This window comes from Phodopus roborovskii, unplaced genomic scaffold (assembly GCF_943737965.1).
Source record: "Phodopus roborovskii unplaced genomic scaffold, PHOROB, whole genome shotgun sequence".
Taxonomy (NCBI): Eukaryota; Metazoa; Chordata; class Mammalia; order Rodentia; family Cricetidae; genus Phodopus; species Phodopus roborovskii.
In genome coordinates, this window is record NW_026125249.1 from 126450 (window position 1) to 141504 (window position 15055).

A 15055-nucleotide genomic window follows, 5' to 3' on the forward strand; every position below is an offset into this window, starting at 1 on the left:
CTATAAAGATTTAATTCACAAAGGCAAACAGACTGCATAAAGCACACTCCCCAGAAAAGCAGAGCAGCTGCCAAGAATCACCTACTCACCTCCCATCCTGCCAGACCCATCCTCTATCCAGATCCTGGCTCTAATGCATCTTATTGATGCTTCCTCACTTCTTGTTTACTCTCTCACTCAGGCCCAGCGTTTGCCTCTTGGACATAAGTAGACATCAATGGGCCTCTTCATGAGACCAACACCTATGTTTCAGTTTTTGTTTTTGTTTTCACTCACAGGGCCCAGCATTCTTCTCCGGAGCTTTCACACTGCCCTTCTGCAGCCATGTTTCTCTACTTAGGTCACTTGTCCTTGGGTCTAGCGAATCCTCTGGGCAAGGAAGTCTCTACTCATTTCACAGTTCCAGTTTGAGAGCTGAGCTGTGAATTCTCTCTTTGCTTGGCACAGTCTGGTGTTCTGGGGCTAGCCAACACTGGAATGTCTCTCTTGAATTCTGTCACCCCAGGGATTTCATTTTTATGTCAGCACTTTTGCAGGTGAGAAGAGAGATGGAGATATAAGAGGATGGAATGTACCACAGAGAGACTCGCCACGCCTTTAGAGCAGAAATGCAGAGATTTGGTGATGGTCTCAAATCTAAAGGGTGATGTACTTCCCAAATATGTCTATGCTTTGAGCTAAGCAAACAGGTTCCCCATCTCCGTAGCAACCAGAATACAAACATGTCTTACCTGAATTATCCAGTCTCTTTGCCAAAGCCACTCACTGTGAGTCGGGGAGGAAACAGGTGATTGGTGAAAGAGTCCATGTAATACCCAGACAGCATGTATCCTGCTGTCTGATTGGGTGTTCACCTCATCAACCCCATCAACACCTTATTGTCTCATGTGTCAGCCATGCCTTGACTCTTCCCGGTAAAAAGTTAATACAGCCCCCAGCCATCAGTCAGTGCCATTTAGGAGACTGATAAAAAAAAAATTTTGTTTTGCAATATTTTTCCAGAAAGTTCTATTTATAGAGACACACTTAGATGGCCAATGACAGCAATTATAAATAACCTCCTTTGCATATGAGGGTAAGATCTGCATTGTCACCACTGTGGATCTTTCCCCTTCCTGAGGAACTTCATATTCCTACTTGTTCTGTGACAACACAAGCCATGCCAAGTACAAAGTGCTTGATACAAATCCCATCCAGGGAGTGCCTGATCATTTGAACCATGTCAAGAATAAGTGTAATCAGCGTCTCTCGCACTTCAGGGTCTCGGAGGCAACATCTCTAGAGGGAAGCAGCTAATGAAATAAAGACTTCAATCCTGGGATTATGATAAGAGTCTCAGAGCTTAGTCTGGAATGTTCTTTCCCTATGACTCCTATCATCTTTGTCTCCTAAGGCTGGCTGAGTAGACTCCCAGTGCGGCCTGCCAGGTTGTTTTTGAGCAAGTGACTCATTACATTGAATAGACACTTGCACACTCAGCCTGTACCCTCATAGAAGAGCCTTCCTAGGGTACAGGAGGACAGGATGGGAACCAAATTGGGGGAGGGAGTAAATATCAGGGTAGGAGACCCAGTTCTTCAAAACCAGTGGGAAGCAAACACCATGAGAGAATAAGGTGGACCACCGCCTACCCTCTCCCCGAGCTGGGTCATTTCATATTTGGAAACTCTGGGAAGCGGAAGGTCCTTGTGAATGTGTGTATGAACATAGATGTGTATACCACCCCATGAGGATCTGGCTACCTATGCCAAGGCCTCTGTCATGCATGTGGAAATCCCTGTAGTATTGCAAACCACAGAAGTGCTACATGCTAGCCTCTAACCACAGAACAACCGGAGTCTGGGGAGGCAAAGCTCACCGTTTTCCAGAGTTGAAATGTGGGCTGCTTTCTTGCCAGCTTTAGCTCTTGGAACTCACTGAGCAGAGCTTGTAAAACAAACGAGAAAGGTGCACTGGAACAGGGAAGAACGCCTACCAGTTGCCAAAACTCTCCCGGTGGCAAGGTCAGAATGTGTCAGGAAAGCAGGGTCATGAGGAACGGGCTGCATTCTAGATGCCTCCAAAGGATTCAGTCAGATGGTGTCAAGCAGCCAAATCCAGAGGCAGAATCTGGCCGTGCGGTGCCGCTGCCCCTGCCAGGCCTGGCTTAGCATGGAGTGCAGGATGCTTTGCTGACAGAGACACATTGCTTGGAAGTGGAAAGATTTATGGAAAGGATTGGGCAATTATATCTCTCCCAAACTGAGCTCTTATGCAACCACCACTATTGTAGTACTGCTACTAATTTACATAGCCAGATCTTACCCCTTCTCAATGGGGGTAACAACATCTACTGAAGGTAGATAAACATAAAGGCATGGTCCAGCTGACCAACCATGCAGTTTCCTGGGTTCCGTGTGCATCAAATACGTTGCATGTGGTATGGCTTATATTGTCACAGAACAAATAGGAGTATGCAGCCCCACAGGAGGAGGAAAGGTCACAGTGGTACCAACCCAGGTCTCACCTTCACATGCAAAGGAGGCTATTTATAGTTATTGCCTTCGAACATTTAGGTGTGACTCTATAAATAGAACTTCCTAGCAAACGTTTGTTTGTTTGTTTGTTTGTTTGTTTGTTTTAGCAGTCTCCTAAATCTTATTAACCAAGAGAGGTGAGGTTGTAGTACCCATTCATCAGGAAGTCTTGGCATGGTTAGTAAAAGAGACAATCAAATGCCAGTCTTGCCATACCTTATCAACTTAATCTGCACCAGAGCTCCAAGCAGTGGGTGGTTGTTTCTATCCCCATTTTTACAGAAAGAGAGGGGGGAAAAAAGTAAGGTAAAGTTTCCCAGGTCTCCCAAGGAATGCAAGAGCCAGGATTTTAACCTCAAAAGTCTTAGGTGTGTGAAGTCACTCCACATATCTATTTCCTGTGTGCACTTTTTATACCAGCGCTGTACTAAGCAACTGAAAGAAGTCAACAAAGATGAAACTCTCCAAAGAGAGACTCTAGTCTGAGGGAGAGGTAGAGAGCAGCGCCTTCTAGTTTAACCAAATATGGGCATGCAGAAAATATCAGAAATATCAGGTCCTTCTGGTGACTATGGCGTCAAATGAAGAGTTCCCTCCCCCTGTGACCTAAAACATATTAAACCGACATAGGCATTTATTGGTACAGAAGCATCAAAAACAGGCATTGAACTTGACCTGCACTTCAGGGTGGACACACCTCAGTCCTAAGAGCAGCATGTGTGTGAAAGACTTGAGTGGGAGCAGACATCTCTGAGTCCCACCAGGGTGGCGTCTCCTGAGAAGGAAAAGACAGAATTCCTAAGGGCTGGCAGTAGGCTTCTTATGCTTTGCTCATAGGGAAGAGTAGAGTCTGTATAATACTCCATAATAGCCTTCCGCCTCCTCCACACTTCATCTTTCCAAAGAAATGAACTCATGGACAACATAGTGATGCTGGCTACCCCTCTGCAGATGCTGGCACACAAGTGAGTACCTTCTGTGCTGGCTGTATACCCTGCCGTGCTGTCTCCTTGTTTATCAGATTCTCAAGGAGTCCATAAAACAACCTCTGTGTTCCAGGTCAAACCTGTTTAGTCACTTCTGCCTAGTGTGCTTTTGTTCTTAAGAAAAACATATAAGAAACATGTGAGCCAGGCCCTGGTGGAGCAAACCTGTAATTTCAGCTTCTTTAGAGGCAGAAGCAGAACAGTCACAACCTGGAGACCTGCCTGGGCTTCAGCATGAGGTTCTAGCCTCATCCCAATGAAACAGTGAGGCCCCTGAGGGTATGCAATTGGTAGAGCACTTGCTAATCAAGTGTGAGACTCCAGGTTCAGTCCCTGGGGTGCGAAAGAAAGGCAGGGGGAGGGAGAGAAGACATTATACTTTGGGAGACTATGAACCCTCCATTTGTTCACTTACTATTGTGTCAAGGGTAAAGAATGAAGTATGTTGTTCGTGTTTGATATATAGCAAATGCTTAGTAAACGTGAGTTTCCTTCATTGCCTCACCATCTCAGTGACATCTCATAAAAACACTTTGAGAAAGACAGGACATGTGTTTTATTGATGAACCAACAAGTTTTGAGTGTTATGTAGTTTATAAGACGCTAAACTGAGGATAAAAATGGGAGTCATGGTCACACTGTTAGTATAACCACACTGATATCTGCATTTCTTAGTTTAAGACAGATTTATAAGTAGTTTTTACTCATGTATCTACTGAGTTGTCTGTTTCTCTCAATTATTATATTATAGTTCATCCTTTGCATTATATGTTAGATTTTCCCAATGTTAGGGGTTTATTATTTGTGTAGTCCATGCTGATCTAGAACTAGCAATTCTCCTGCCTCATCCACCCAAGTGCTAAGATCGTAGGTATATGCTGCCAGGTCTACCTTTTAACTTTAATTAAAAGACAAATAAAACAGGGCCAGCAAGATGGCTCAGCAGGTAAAGGCTGAGGATCTGCTTTGATTTCCTGTCCTAGGACCCCCCATGCCCTAGGACAGCACCAACCCCTACAGGTGCCTCCAGCAGCTACCTGCACACTGTGGTACAGGTGCACATACACACCACCCCCATCCCCCATCACAATACATAAATAAATGTAAAAATTTTAATAATGTGCTTTAAAGTTTATTTAGCGTATCTAAATTAAACTTTACATGATTACACTTCACATAATTAAACTTTATGTCTATTGTGTTTACATGCAATTGTAAGAAAGAATACGGACAGATAGATCCATGTGTCCTTTCACCTAGTTGCCTTCGATGACAACATCCTGTGACGGTACAGAATGTCACAGGCAAGCTCTCCCATAGCTACACTCTCTCATCCTGTCTCTCCCCAAATCTGTGACCATGGAAACCACTAACCCAGCCTTAATTTCTGTACATTTGTCATTTCAAGACAGTGTCGGGGGAATGAAATTGCCTGGTATGAAATTTGGGGTTTGATGTTTCATTTTGCTCTGTTCTTTTGTTTTGTTTTGTTTTTTGTTTCATTTTGTTTTGTTGGGCTTTGCCCCCTCTGTGTAGTACGAGAGACTCACACTTTAGCTTTTTCTCTTTATTACTGAGTACAGTTCTGTGGCCTGGGTGTAACATAGTTTACTTAACCATTTACCCTTGGATACTGTCATGAGTTTTTATTTATTTCACTCCGTGGAGAGGTGTGTAATAATGTCTCAGTGTGGCTCTAATTTCCATGTATCTTCATCAGGGTTTCTTGCTATTTGTTTGTCCTCCTAGGCACAATGCTCTCTTAGCTTTTTGTCCCTTTTAGAGTTGTATACACTTCAGTTATAAGACCGGATATCAGTCCTTTCTCAAATGTGTTTTCTAAGTAGTTCCTTCCACTAAGCAACTCGTCCCTTTCCCCCATGAGTGTCTTTAAAGCGAGTGAAGTTTTCATTTGCAATTAATCAATTTTCTCTTCTAGAGAGGGTGTCTCTGGTGTCAACGGTGACATCTCTGCATGGATATTGAATGTGGCAGCACGATAGCTCGGCTAGCTGTTCCTGACATGCCATCCTATGTGGCATATCTGTGGGTCAGCTGTTCTACGTGACAATTTCCTCCATTCTGAGCACCCCAACAGAGACAGAGACCCATGGACCCAGAATAGAAGTCACTTTTTAATCAAGTTTTATTTTAAAATTGCATGTATGTGTCTTGTGAGTTTAACATGTAAGTGCAGCGTCCACAGAGACCAGAAAAGAACATTAGATCCCTTGGAGCTGGAGTTATAGGACATTGTGAGCCACCTAACCTGGGTGCTGGGAACCAAAGTTGGGTCCCCTGGAAGAGCAGCAAGAGCTCATAACTGCTCAGCACACCAACCGCCTGTACGGTGTCTCTTATGATCAGAATCTCAGAGGTGCTCTATCATTCCATCTCTATAATACTACAGTGGCCATTCAGACAAACTCTGACATCAGATGGGGGGGGGGATGACAATGCAACATGTGCATGCCGAACTGAAGGTCAGTGAAGCCGTCCTCAGTGTTGATAACACAGCATGGCTGTGATGGCTAAACAAAATAATACTAACACTTATTATTATTATTATTTAATGATTTAGCCTTGTTTCTCAATATAACCTGTCAAAAACTAATTGTATGTGAATATATATATATATATATATATATATATATATATATATCTTTATAAGCTTTTCAAAGGCTTTTGTCTTTTTGCCTGCTTTGATTTTGTTTAGTTTATATTTATTTTTAAGCATTCACAAGTTAGCCGTCTTTTAAGGTGTTTATTTACTTAGCATGTGTTTGTGTAGTCAGTTCTCTTCTACCATATTGGTTCTGAGGATCCAATTCAGGTTTTCAGGCTTGGCAGCAAGCCCCTCTATCCTCTGAGCCGTTGCACTGACCCTATTTTCTTTTCTATTTGTTCTAAGAGGTAAAGAATAATCCACCCCTTTATACTACTGACCATTTCTTGAGTTTGGCTTGTTTAGTTTTTTTTTTTTTTGTTTTTGTTTTGTTTTGTTTTTTTTTTGTGTGTGTGTTTTTTTTTTCAATCATATAATTGTGTTATATTTTTTTTCTTATTTTACATATCCATCCCATTTCCCTCTCTGTCCTTCCCTCCCACCCTCTCCCTCCCTCCCTCTCATGCTTATAGGTTCTTGCTATTACAAATAGTGCTACTATGAACATAGTTGAACAGATGTCATTGTTACATGGATGTGGATCATTTGGGTATATGCCTAAGAGTGGGATTGCCGGGTCCTGTGGTAAACTAATTCCCCATTTTCCTGAGGAACTGCCATATTGATCTACAAAATAGCTGTACAAGTTTGCACTCCCATCAGCAGTGGAGGAGTGTTCCCCTTTCTCTACATCTTCTCCAGCATAAGTTGTCATTAGTGTTTCTAATTTTAGCCATTCTGGCAGGAGTAAGGTGGTATCTCAGAGTTGTTTTGATTTTCATTCCCCTGATAGCTAAGGATGTTGAGCACTTTCTTAAGTGTCTTTCCGCCTTTTGATTTCCTCTATTGAGAGTTCTCTATTCAGTTCTGCACCCCATTTTTTAATTGGGTTATTTGGTGTTTTGATGACTAGTTTCTTGAGTTCTTTGTATATTTTGGAGATTAGCCCTCTGTCAGATGTAGGGTTGGTAAAGATCTTTTCCCAGTCTGTGGGCTGCCATTTGGTCTTATCAACTGTGTCCTTTGCCTTACAGAAGTTTGAGGAGGTCCCATTTATTGATTGTCAATCTCAGTGTCTGTGATACTTGAGTTATGTTCAGGAAGCAGTCTCCTGTACCAATTCGTTCAAGGGTACCTCCCATTTTCTCTTCTAAGAGGTTCAGTGTGGCTGGATTTATGTTGAGGTCTTTGATCCATTTGGACTTAAGTTTTGTGCATGGTTATAGAAATGGATCTATCTACAGTCTTCTACATGCCAGTATTCAGTTATGCCAGAATCATTTGTTGAAGATGCTTTCTTTTTTCCATTGTATAATTTTAATTGCTTTGTCAAAAAATCAGGTGTTCATAGGCGTGTGGGTTAAAATCATGGTTTCAATTCGATTCCATTGGTCTACCTGTCTATTTTTGTGCCAATACCAAGCTGTTTTCAGAACTACCAAGCTGTTTTCAGAACTATAGTTCTAAGGTAGAGCTTGAAGTCAGGGATGGTGATGCCTCCTGGGGTTCCTTTATTTTACAGGGTTATTTTGGCTATCCTGGGTCTTTTGTTTTTTCATATAAAGTTGATTATTATCCTTTCAAGGTCAGTGAAGAATTGTGCTGGGATTTTGATGAGGATTGCATTTAATCTGTAGATTGCTTTTTGGCAAGATTGCCATTTTTACTACAATTATCCTACCTATCCAATAGCATGGGAGAGCTTTCCATTTTCTGGTATAAAAACAGTGGTTGGATGCCACAAAGTAGGTGGCAATGCCTTAACCATATGTGTGTTAGGCCCAAGGGCCTCTTCCATCCTTGTTAAGGGGAGTGGCAACCTTCTCTCCTTTCATACAACACTGTTTAGTTCTTTTTTAAGAGATTTTTGCTGGCTCTGTGCATAATGTCAACTTGTGTATTTGGATCTAATTCCATCATTCTAGGCAACATTGATTTTTCTCTACTACAAATAATTAAGAAATAAATTATTAAAATTTCTCCTAACATTATCTCCTTCCAAACTCTTCCCAGAAAGTTTCTCTTTGCTTTCCCTGGGGGCCCAATCCAGGGCACCAATCTTGGTGTCACTGGTCCCAAGGTGTGATTAAGGAGTGGAGGGAAAAAAGTCTTGACAACAGAATTCTTGCGTCATCTTTGCTGTCTTGTTCGAGTTGGCCCAGCTATGCAGAACATAGTTAGCTTCTCCTTCCCAAGACGGCAGTGGGGACCATCCTTCTAAATTCTCCCTTTCACCCTCATAGATGCTGGCATGACGAGTAGGCTTATCACAAAAAATACAAGGCACAATTAAAATGTAATTTCATGTATTCTTAATATCTAAAGTGAATACATATATATTTTTAATATATAAATTTTTGATATATAAAAACTCAGATTTACTATAAAGTTACTTCTTGTCCATTTGAGCTTTGAGCTGGGAAAGTTACTGAGCATCCTATCTCCGTACTTCTACATCTTGGAATCTGAGAAAAGTGGAGCTGAGCACACCTCTACTGATAGGGACAGAAGCAGAAAGAACCAACACACATGCATGCACACGCGCGAGCGCACAACACACACACACACACACACACACGGAAGCCGTGGTGAAATTGAAACCATCAGGAAGCCCCATTGAAACCATCAGGAAGCCCCATGGAACCCAGCTGTGCTAGGGGCAAGCCCTGGGTGGGGAGCATCATCTGCATAGAAGTTTCCCAGAGCTGACTGGGTAACCATGTATGTAGCCCCAAATTTCCTCATACATAGCTCCACAACCCTCTCTCAGGGTTTACACATACATGGTTTGCCTCCAATGCATTTGTACATTCGTTCGGCTTTCTCTGCCTGATCCTGTTTTGGATTTACTAAGTGTGTATAATATGACTGGGAACCCTGAGTCTTGTCTCCTTATCTTCAACAGCAATCCCCTGAGGGAAATGTCATTTACTATTGTTGGAAAATAGCAATACCCCAGATGAGGAAACTAGGCTTCAAGAAGTCCCCATTGACTAAGAAACTCGCCAATGACATTGCCAAGACCCCATCACTAGTGACACCTAAGAAGTTCCTTTCTAAATATGCACTACTCCCAGAAGGCCTTGGAGGGCCCCCTACCCTGTACTGTCTCCACCAAAGACACCTCATACTTGTTCCTCCCACTTAAAGTCATCTTCTCATCTCCACAGGAATCATATAAACGAGAGAAGTGGGGACAGTCCCTCCAGGAAGATGGTGCGGGGGGGGGGGGGTCCACTGGGATTTGCTATGACAACCACAGGGATCAATACATTTGTTCCAAGAAACAAGGCGCTGTAAGGTAGACAAAACCCATACTATCTGAAGAGGCAAACGAGTCACGGTTTGCCAGCAGCAAAACCTGCTCAGCCTTGTAGTACAATTTATATTGGCAGATATAATTTCAGTTCAACCCATTGGCTTGGAAATGAACTTGCATGACTCACATCTCGGAGGCTGTGCCTATCCCTATCTTTCAGCTCATGAATCTGGCTCTGTGTCCTTCGCTCTTGCTCTAGATAGATTGCAAGTTCAATGTGGGCAGGCATCTTTCCTTTAGCTGTCTCGTGTTTCTCCCTAGCATTCAAGCACGGCTTTGGCCAGTGCTGAGCTTGCCAAAGCTTTTCACTGACCCCAAAGCTGACCCAGAGAACCCTCATTTGCTTTTGTCCCAATCACTTAATTCTGTGCAAGAGATTTGCAGTCAGTTGCAATCATTACTGTTACTGAACTGAAAGGATCTGGGAAATCAGAAAGCAAAACAAACCATCTCAGTATTCGTAAGCCCAAGGCCTAAAAATATCAACTGGCTTAGGTCAAGCTTTGATTAGTTGTGTCACAAATAACAGAAATTCCTCAGGTATGGGGGCCCTTGGGCAGGAACTATCTTCAGTTTCATTATGGTGATTGGGAACAAAGAGCATCTGAGCCAAAAACGTACCCCCGGGAAGACAGACAGACATCCCATTCCTCCCAAATAAAATGTGGATTGTTTAGGCACACATCCTTGCCAGGTGGCATTTCCATTTGAGCTGTTCTGCCAAATGCTGGGGGACATGATCGCCCTCCCATCCCTCAGGTCCAGAAGAAAGCTCCCCTTTGCAGGCTGAGAAGCCATTTTCAGCTTTGGGAGAAAAATAAAGCATGCCATTGTCAACGCTGTCCCTGGGAACATTGTGCTCTCAGCCCTACTGGCTTGGCCAGAGTCAAAGGAGTCAAACAAAGCTGCCTACCATGAATCCCATCATTCTGGCTTGCCCAGCTGGGTCCCTCACAGCCCACCCCCAGTTCCACTCACGATTCAAGTGTTGTAGAATTTGTTCCAGAACAAGCTATAATTCCTGCTCATTTTAGACTTTGCAACACTGCATGTGTCTTCATTTCCTTTTTATTAAAAATCGTGTGTGTGTGTGTGTGTGTGTGTGTGTGTGTGTGTGTGTGTGTGTTCATGTCTTTGTGGGCATGCTTTGCTGAGCACATGGAGGTCAGAGGACACCTTGGTATCAGTCCTCACCAGCCACATTGTTTGAGACAGGGTTTGCTACTCTGGGCTAGCTGACCTATGAACTTTGGGGACTCTCCCTGCTTCTGCCTCCCAGATCTCAGTTAGGAACACTAGAGTTATAGATAAGCTACTACTCCTGGCTGCTACTTGGGTTCTGGGGATCTGAATCCAGTCCTCACACTTGCAGGGTAGGTGCTTTAACCACTAAGCCATCTCCCTGGCCTTCCTTTTCCTTGTTTTTAACAAAGGAAATCGTGACTGCTGCAAGATCCTGAGCTGACAGCTTAGTCTGACATCCTCAAGGCAAAGAGAGAGATGGTCAGTTTGCAAGACTTAGTAGATACATGGGTGAACCTCAGCCACTGAGCCAGTGTCTAATGGTTTCTCAGGGCACAGAGACCCTGAAGCCTCATGCTGGGCTCTGACCATCCCTGAGTGGACCCAGGAGAGGCAGTCTACTTAGGAAAGGCACTGAAGTCCCCCTGTTAATCCCTTGCCTTAGGGCACGTGCCTACTATCCTATGCATTATATTTTTTACTTCTTTACCTGTGATTCAGAATCAAAATTTGGTAATTGTCAAGTGGAATTGGAGAAATATATGTAAACACCACTCTTTAGCAAGCCATGGGACAAAAGGAATGTGCTGACAACTTTTCTCTATTTATCTTGAGCAGACATAGATGTACACACACAAACATGTGAGCTTGACAGCATCAGGGAATGCTTTTTTCCTTTTTGGAATTTTTTTCTATATTATTTTTTTCTCTGAAAAATATCCCTTGCTAGAGCATTCTGTCTAGGAATTTCCAAAAGGAAACACTTGAGCCCATACAAGGTAAGAAAAATTGTATAAAAAGCAACACCTTTGAAGGCAGAAATAATGAGATTTCTTGGAGGCTCTTCTGACACAAGTAACTTTACAATGCTGAACCCTCATCCCTATCCAACCTTTGGGAAACGGCTTAGAAAGTGCCACAGAGCTTACTTCTCAAGATGGCTGGGAGTACGAAATAAATGAAATACACAAAGTGCACAGTAAGAATCTGGCTGGTAGCAGATGTCTAAGAACAGAAGTAAACACTCTAACTTTTCTGTGGCAGGCAGTGACTTCAGTGTGTCGTCTAAATGACATCACAGAGTCCTCACCTTCCCCATAAAAGGCCGACTGAGGTTATCCACATCACATGGAAGCTATACAAGGCTCAACCTGAGGACCACAATGGAGGCAGGATTTGGTTGAGTGTCTGCTCTGCCCTCTGGGTGCTGGATGGAAGCTGCCAGTGAGTCTTATTAGTCATGTTTGGTTGGCTCGTAGAATTTTTTAAAATGTCTGCCTAGTGCTTATTTCAAAATTAGGAGAGATTCAGAGGTTAAGAACACTTGCAACTCCTCTAGAGGTCCTGAGTTCAATTCCCAGAAACCACATGATGGCTCAAAATTAGAAGAGATGTCACAATGCTGGACTTTTGGTTTACGTCTACAAATGTGACACTCTGGGCCCCTCCATGTTCTCCCATGGCCACGATGGGCTGCAGCTTTCTGTGGCTGACACCTTCAAACAGACTAGAGCTTGAGATGGCCCCCATCAATCCTCATATTCTCACATTCACATCTCCGTTAGAAAGAAGATGCATGGGAGGTTGAGCTCTCTCCCAGCCTTCCCACCCCTCTCCTCACTGAATTTATGAGTTTGCAGAGCAATGACCTGATCTCCAGATGTGGTTCCTTTGTCAAGTACCTTGTTTACTTCCACATCTGTAGAAATCTAGTCATTTCTGCTAACTGTGGCTCTCAGCATGTTAATGAGAGAGCAGTGTTGTGGGATTCCTCCAGGCTTCTGATGTTTCCCCTATTCTGGGAATTCTGGAAAGCCCCAGAAACATCCTTGAATCCGAGACTGCATCATCAGTTAGTCTTGCTTTATTTCATGCTATGCTCTCATGAGTCCCATAGGTCTGCCTTCAGAGATTATCATGGTCAGTTCCCATCTTGTCCCTCTACTGTGTCCACTAACTGTCCACCACTTTCTACACAGCAATTCCATAGTCATCTTTACTAAATCTCCATGGTCAATGGCAGCTTCTGGTGCGAGACCTTATGAAATTACATAGGACCCTGCTTGGAAGGGTCCTTCACTTGGTTCTGTGCCCCATCACTGCATCTTAAAATCTCTAATGATTTTTGAACCAAGAATCTATCCTTCTTTGTTGTTTTTCAGTGGGGGCAGGAAGTATGGAATGGGTATCACTCACGTTCTAACTCAAGAAGTTTTAGTAGCTCCTACCCTTAGCCAGGTTTTGTTTATATGCTATCGTGGGCTCCTCTGAAGCCCCAGGTCTAGGCTATCCATGATAGGGCAACAAATTCATGACAAAGCCGAGCCCCCAACACGCACACAGGCTGACCTCACATATCATCCTTGTTCTCATTACCAGTTTTTCACTACTGTGTCTCCAGTGGCTGGGAATAGGTACTTCCCCCTTTCAAAGTTACCCGACCCCACCCACCTTATCAGACCAGCTCAGATCCAGCTCTTCCATAAAGATGGCCCCATGTATCTCAGCTAAAAGTGCTTGCCTTCTACCAAGTAATTATGGCTTGGTCTGTGCCAGGTATGGAGTCAGGGTAGGAACAAAACTCTAAGAGGTGTGCACGCCCTACCTTCATGACACTTTCTGATGTTTGTAGTGCAAACATGAGGAGATTTAGGACAATAGGAGAAAGGCTTCATAGAATTAAGGAGAGTGTTAACTATAACAAGTTGCCACAAGCTTGGTGGCAGATAAGAGCAGAGATTGATCCTCTAGCAGTTTGGAGGAACAGAAGTCCAAAACCATGTTTCCACCAGGACCAAACTCCTGGCTTTGGGGAGAGTCCCCCGCTTGTTCTCCCGGCTGCTGGGACTTGTGGCGTTTTCTGCTGCCTTCATCGTGATCCCTCAGGCTGTTCTTTCCCTTTTATGTGACTCTGCTCCGTATGTATGTGTGTCACAAGACACTCCTCACTGTATCTAGGGACCACTTTACAATACAAGATGCTCTCATCTTCACATATGCAGACACTGTTCTGAACTAAGGCAACATTCACAGTCTTCAGGAATTAGACTGGGGAACGTATCGCTTGTAGGAACCACCGTTTCACTGACTTAGATACCCACTTACAGCAGGAACAATGAAGCCTACACTGAGGGATTGGGGGAAGTCTTAGAGAAGACAGCATCTAAACTAGATGAGGCAAAGAATTGTTTCTGAAAATAGTGTATATGAAGATGCCAGTACAGCCTTGAGAGTATGAATTCTCGAAACTCGCAGAGGCTTATTGTGTCTGGAGAAGTGTAAGGATGACAGAAACGGCTAGAAAAGTAATCAGCTAAAAGTCAAGAGCAGCCTCAAAAGCAGTATCATGGACCAGAGTGATGGAGAAGTATTTAGTGGTGCTAAGAAATGGAAGAGTACTGTGGGACTCAGGAAGAGTGTGTGGATGGAGTGCCAAGATCAGGGTAGACCATGGCTGAACCTGAGAAGACTGGCTAGGGAGCAGTTACACCATGACTGTGATTAGAAATCAAGACAGAGTAGAAGATGAGGAGGAAAGGCAATAAATTCAAGGGATTATTTAGAGACAGAATCAATGGGATCCTGGTAGTTGATGGGTGTGTGTGTGTGTGTGTGATCGGGAGAAGTCCCGGTGCTTGGATTCTGGTTTGCACAGTGCTAAGGTAGGAAGTAAGATGCGGTTTTGCTGGGCACCAACAGAGGGGTTTCCATGTTCTTTGGGTAGCTAGGCAGTGGCTCGGTGGACATTGGAACTCGGAATTCTGCAGCACAGGAGAGGAGACGGAGCTGAGGACACTAATGTAGGAACCGTCACTGTGGATCGTGAGCACAGACAAGGGGCTCTGGTAGACAGCAAATGGCCTAGCAGGTATGAACTACCATTGACCATCCTTTTATTCATTCCTCAACTCCTTCAGTTACCAACCCTGCATACTCAAGTCCCTTGTAGAATGGCACAGTGTGTGCCCAGGACCTACACACAACATCCCCAAGTCATCTCTAGAGTATTTACAATATGCAACATGACAGAAATTCTCTGTGAATGCTATTACATTGTTCTGTTTGAATTATGACAAAGAAAAGTCTGTACATGTTCAGGACAGACAATCTTTTTTTCTGAATATTTTTGGTTTGCGGTTGGTTGAAGCCCATGGATACAGACGGCCGACTCTGTTCAATTATGTGTAATTTTTAGCATACAATTAGAAATCATTGTCAATTGTATGCTTTGCCATCCATCTTCTATTTTTTTAACAAGCAATTCAAGAACAATCTTGTGTCTGTTGACATAGTCTCTAGCTATTTTGTATACTTAGGAACCAAGCAA

The 15055-nt window shown here is 43.4% G+C and overlaps 1 non-coding gene across 1 annotated transcript; it reads right to left on the reverse strand.

The window, feature by feature from the left end:
- Positions 1 to 7886: 7886 nt before the first annotated feature.
- Positions 7887 to 8009, reverse strand: LOC127227918 (U6atac minor spliceosomal RNA). The gene has a single exon (XR_007835012.1). It is a non-coding gene; the product is annotated as a U6atac minor spliceosomal RNA (small nuclear RNA).
- Positions 8010 to 15055: the final 7046 nt, after the last annotated feature.